Source organism: Oratosquilla oratoria, chromosome 18 (assembly GCF_046742065.1).
Source record: "Oratosquilla oratoria isolate Oo_2021 chromosome 18, ASM4674206v1, whole genome shotgun sequence".
NCBI classification, from domain to species: Eukaryota; Metazoa; Arthropoda; class Malacostraca; order Stomatopoda; family Squillidae; genus Oratosquilla; species Oratosquilla oratoria.
Genome location: NC_134794.1, coordinates 20,526,345 through 20,532,129, shown reverse-complemented (window position 1 = coordinate 20,532,129; position 5,785 = coordinate 20,526,345).

Sequence of the window (5,785 nt, the reverse complement as noted above, 5' to 3'; positions counted from 1 at the left end):
TAAACTGCTGGTTATTTTCATTACTTCTTTTATATATTTTGATATTGCATTATTTGTTTACAAAATAAACAGAAGATATAAAAAAATCAACTTTTGTTATATCCATTATATATATCGTTTCCTGTATAATTTAATATTACTACGAAATATTACCGGTACGTGGCACATAAAAAAAAAATACCGATCTACCACAATAAATAGTTTAAGAAGCACTGTTGTACAGGATCTTTGGTTTATATGGAAAACACAATAGAGTTAGAGTAGTTGTTGGTTATGTAAGTTTTATATCGTCACTTGGCAATAATAGAACCAATGACGGTATCAATATTGTGTCTATAATAGGCAAGAATTGCTTTACTAATAGGGTGGTCAACGAATGGAATAGACTTAGTAACCATGTAGTGAGCGCTGAAACTATCAGTTGTTATAAGAAACTATTAGACAACTTTATGGATGGGGATGACAGGTGGTGATGCATATGGAGCTGCCTAGTGTAGGCCTTATGGTCTCTTGCAGTCTCCTTCATTCTTATGTTCTTATGATTTTATGTTCTTATGTTTCATGAAATCCCCTGAATACACACAATTATGTAGCTACTCGTTAGGTTCCCTTCTTTCGCCTCTCAACTTCGAGGTCCTTTAGCTAAAGAAGCTTTCCCACTTCCGGGCAGTATGTCTCGCTTCTAAGACTCGACTGCAGGCAACTGCGCCGTCTTAATCTGGCAAACTTTTGCAATAATACTTTTTTGTTTTCCTTTTAGTTTTTCCAGCACCCTGGAACCAGGATGTGGGAAGGCTGTCTTCGAAAGCGCTGGTCCCCAGACACCTGCACGTCTGTCTGACAAAGTTTTACATTAATATATATATATTTTTTTTACAATATCCTTTCCTATCCTCATGACTAGATGGAAAGTTTCCCATAAGAGGATATAATTTGTTTTCGTGATATGGGAAGGGTAGCTATATGAGGGTGTTCTTGATATTCTGAAAATCATAACATTAGCATATCTATAAGGATGTCGAGGAATACAGCTTTTCATGCAGACTCCTAAACGATTTCAGAGTAAAGTAGTTGGAGAAAAAGAGACAGAAAATCATGTGTACAATTCCTTCCCTGTATATTACAACGGAGTAACTGCAACTCGGCAAATACAGACACATGCACACATACACACATATAGACACACACTCGTGGCGTGGTTAGTAGAGTTCCCGCCTGTCACTACGAAGGTCCGGGCTCGAATCCGACCCAGGGATGAAATAGCTTCAGTATCGCTACCATGCGGGTTGTTACTCCAACTCTCGTGTGTGTGTGTGTGTGTGTGTGTGTGTGTGTGTGTGTGTGTGTGTGTGTGTGTGTGTGTGTGTGTGTGTGTGTGTGTGTGTGTGTGTGTGTGTGTGTGTGTGTGTGTGTGTGTGTGTGTGTGTGTGTGTGTGTGTGTGTGTGTGTGTAAGGTCACAGCATTATCCATATATCGGTCATATACGAGCTCTGAGCTCTCTTCCGGGAGGGAGATAGCTGTCGATCACGAGTCCAACACGTGATCCAAAGACCATGGTGAACCACTTTATCACAAATGACCACCTTTGATCAAAATAACAAATGTTGATACAAACGATCACCAAATACATCCTGACCATTTCGTTACTTGTTTTAGTTTTATTTCAATTTTATTAATTCCTCATCTTACATATTCCTGTTCTTTCTAGGATTCCTTTGAACTTGGTCAGCTTTTCACATGCAATATAGATGAGTTTTGGGACCCAGGTATATGCAAAGGCTTTATGTGTGGAAACCATAAATATAACCACTGGCGCAGTGATAGAACATCCAAAAATGGGTTTTCACAAGTAGAGTACTTAAGAACCCAGCGAAGCCATGCACTTCCATCACCACTTATCACACTCTCTCGCTCGCCATAATACATAATACACAATACAAAATACATAATACATAGCACATAGTACATAATACATAATGTACAATACATAGTACATAGTACGTAATACATAGTGCATAGTACATAGTACGCAGTACATAATACATAATACATAATTCATAATTCATTATACATAGTACTACCCACCACCTCTGTCCCTCTGACTGCATCTCACGACCTGTTCAACCGTTTATTTATTAATACAGATAACCAATTATACTAAAAATTTGTGTTTAAAATAAATTTTAACGGCTCCTCATTTTTAATAGTTTTTCTAATTAAAACAACTTCGTTTAATTTCGATTCTTTCTTCAAAATCTACCAACCCATGTACCCATGTACGTACACTCACGAGAAAATATTTTACCTACGCTACAGTTCTCAATGTCAATACGATTTTTTTTTCGACTACGTGATACATTTTCCTATACAGTATTTGAATAGATAGAAAAAAAAAGATTGTCAAACAAAGAATTCTAATTTGCAACATAAAAAACTTGGTAGATCAAGCTTTTGCTCGTGACTGTATATACCCTATCTCTATGGACGTAAGAATGTGGAATTTTTCTATGCAGTATTTGAATTGATAAAAAAAAAATCCACACAAATTTGCAACATGAAAAACTCTTGGTAGATCAAGCTTTTGCTCTTGACTGTGTATACCCTATCTCTATGGACATATGGACATAAGAATATGAAACTCTTCACAGCATAGTTGATGAAACATTTGACCGTGCATTCAATAGGCGGACGTTTAGTTTCCCTCTACGGTGATTAATTTGCACAGACATAGGCTGAAAGAGGAAAAAATAGTCGGAAAAATTGGAGTACTTGAACTAAAGAAGTTATAATAAACTCCTCAGTTTTCTGTGTCATGCATCTTCTGTTCTTGTGTGGTCAGCTCGAAAAAAAATCTTTTTCTTTGACGTCTATAATGAGAATGTTTTTTTTTTTTTTTTTTTTTTTTTTTTTTAAGGATAGGAAGCCAAGCTATCTTCTCTACCTTTGTTCCGATATGTACACCTAACTTAGCCCTTGAAAGATTAGCGTGACCATATGGTCACACAAAAAAAGTTTTTGTATATATGCCATTAACACTAAAACAAGTACAGGATGGCAAAAAACAAGTATGCCACAAACTAGTGTATGATTCATTCTGCAAGAACGCAGCAAACGTTCATAACATTTAAAATAATAAACATGAATTTAATACAAATATAAACAAAAAACAATTCAGTCCTTAGAGGGTTAGTACAGCTTATAAAGCGTCATAAGGGCTTTTTTTGTGTAGTGAAGGACAGGAATTAAACCTTTCCATTCTATTTTTTTAGTTATGTATGTCTAGCTTTGTGCAGTTCATAAAACGCTATATGTTTGTTTTTTCGAGAAAGGGAGAGAGAAAGTAAAACAAAACTCTTCCCCTTCTGTAACAACAACCATAGTTAACTGTACAATTTATACAGTGCCTTAAGGGAATTTTTCTTTTTGTTAAGAGCGTGAATCTAAACTTTCCCCTATACCTCTATATCGATAAGAAAACCCAAGTCTGTACAATTTATAAAGCGTCTTATGGGGCGTAGAGGATGGAAGGCATGCAAATACATCACCGCCACAGAAGATGAAGAAGCACATAAATTTTATAAGGACGCAGTTTACGTGGCTGGGAGTAATTTACGGAATATGGGGCTGGTTAACAGCCTTCTAGTAGTTAGTTGCTCCAGGGATGTTTAATGAGGACCAAGGTTGTTAACACAGCCTGGGGATGGTAAATGAGAGCGTGGCATACTTAACGATGTTACTAAGTGATTAACGAGGTTGGTGGATGTGTCATTTAGGGTACACTGAGGCAAAAGGTTACAGTCACACATGCCACTGCCTCTTGCATCCTCTTTGGGGCCAAGGGGACGTCTCGAAAACGAATAAGAGAGCCAGGACAAGACAGAAAGTACCATTAGAATAGATTTAGTAACCACGTAGTGAGCGTTGAAACTATTGGTTGTTTTAGGGAAAGATTGGGCAACTTTATGGACAGGGAAGACAGGTGCTAAGGAACATGGAACTGTCTAGTGTAGGTCTTATGGTCTCATACAGTCTACTCCACTCTTATGCTCTTATGTTCTTAGATAACGGAACAATCCTAAAGTCCTGTCTGTACCAGACGGAAGCTTGAACAAGAGAAAGAAGTGTATCTGGAGTTTTTGAGACAGGCTAGAGTAGCGTTTCCCAACCTTTTCCGACCTTAGCAACCCCTGTTGTCACGTCTAGGGCAGTCCAGTACCTCTATCTTGTTATTAGAAGTATAAAAGAAAGTGAAGTGTACTGCTTGATGATTTATTTTCTTGATTCCTTAGGACTGAAACAAATTGATGATATTGTTTGTAGAAGAAATAAGAACACCCTAGAAAAATAAAATAGCATGGAGAAAGTCAAATATGCACAAGTAGGTAATCAATGATACATATATCAATGTGACTTTTGTGTGCATCACTTCCCAGCACCCACTATAATTGATTTCAGCACCCCAGGTTGAGAAACGCTGGGCTAGAGTGTCTTCAGGTGCCGATGAAGTACCACGGAGATGAACAGAATAGTCTGATGCCACCTATTATAAAAGAAAAAGTACCTCCATGTATGAAAGAAATTAATGACACAGTAGTGGCACTAAGATGAATAGAATCAAATGACGACAACTGGAATAAAAGGAAAAGGAAAGCAGTTACGAAAAGAATTGAACAGCGCTTATAATGAATAATTGGTCTACATAAGAGGTAGTGTGTGGGGGTGGGGAGATATTCCATAAGAATAATGATAAATTCTAGTTTCTAAAACTAAAATGATGATCAGCACAGATTTTTCATGATGGTTTGAGTTAGGTTGGGTCAGGTTAATATGTCACTTCCTGTGTGGGTTTGTATTGCATGGAACGGGTCAGGGTTCATTTAGATTAGCTTGCGTTGGGTCGCATGGTGTACGATTGGGTTGGGTTGATTCGGATATGACCGGTTCGTGTCGGGTTGAGGTAGATCAACTTTAAGCCGGGGTCATGTCGGGTCAGCATGGGACAGGTCAATTTGGCTCGATCAACTTAGTTGATCTTATTCGAGTCTAATCTTGTACATAGGACAGATACGATATAACATCGCCATCTCTCATGATAAGAAGAATGATTATAAGTAGGCACCCGACAATGAGGAGGTAAGGGGCTTACGCCAGGAGGCGCTGAGGTTAGAATTCTCGCCTGCCACTACGGCGGTCCGGGTTTGACTCTCGACCAGGGGTGAAATAATTTCAGTATCGCTTCGCTGCGGGGTGTTACTCCAACTCTCGTGGGCGGGGAGTTGGGGGAGGTGTGCGTGTAAGGTTAGTATTACCCATAGATCGGTCATACGAGCTCTGAGTTATCCGGGAGATTAATAACTGTCGATCACGAGTCCAACACGTGATCCAAGACCATGGAGCTGCTGAAGCCATCACCTTTGTCCTCTGTGTTTGGATTGGCGGGGGGGGGGGGTGGCAGGTCACAATCATGGCTGGGAATCGGAGATGAGGGCGGTATAAGAGCGACAATAAGGAAAGGATGCCAAGACGGAATTCCGTCCTTTTCGCCCTGACAGAATTACAATTTCACTGCAAGGAAAAGGAAGTAAATCTCATAGGGAACCGCAACCATGAAAGTCAAATCAGCATCATAGTTTCCTTTTAGGAGCTGAGAGCGCAAAAGAGGCGGGGGCGTGAAGAAAACATTCCAATTATAACACTTAAACGTGGTTCTGTTTCTCGCAAAGAAAGGCTCCTTGTTTTCTTGAATCTTTGTTAAGAATTTTTTCTTTTATGTACGCCTAAAAA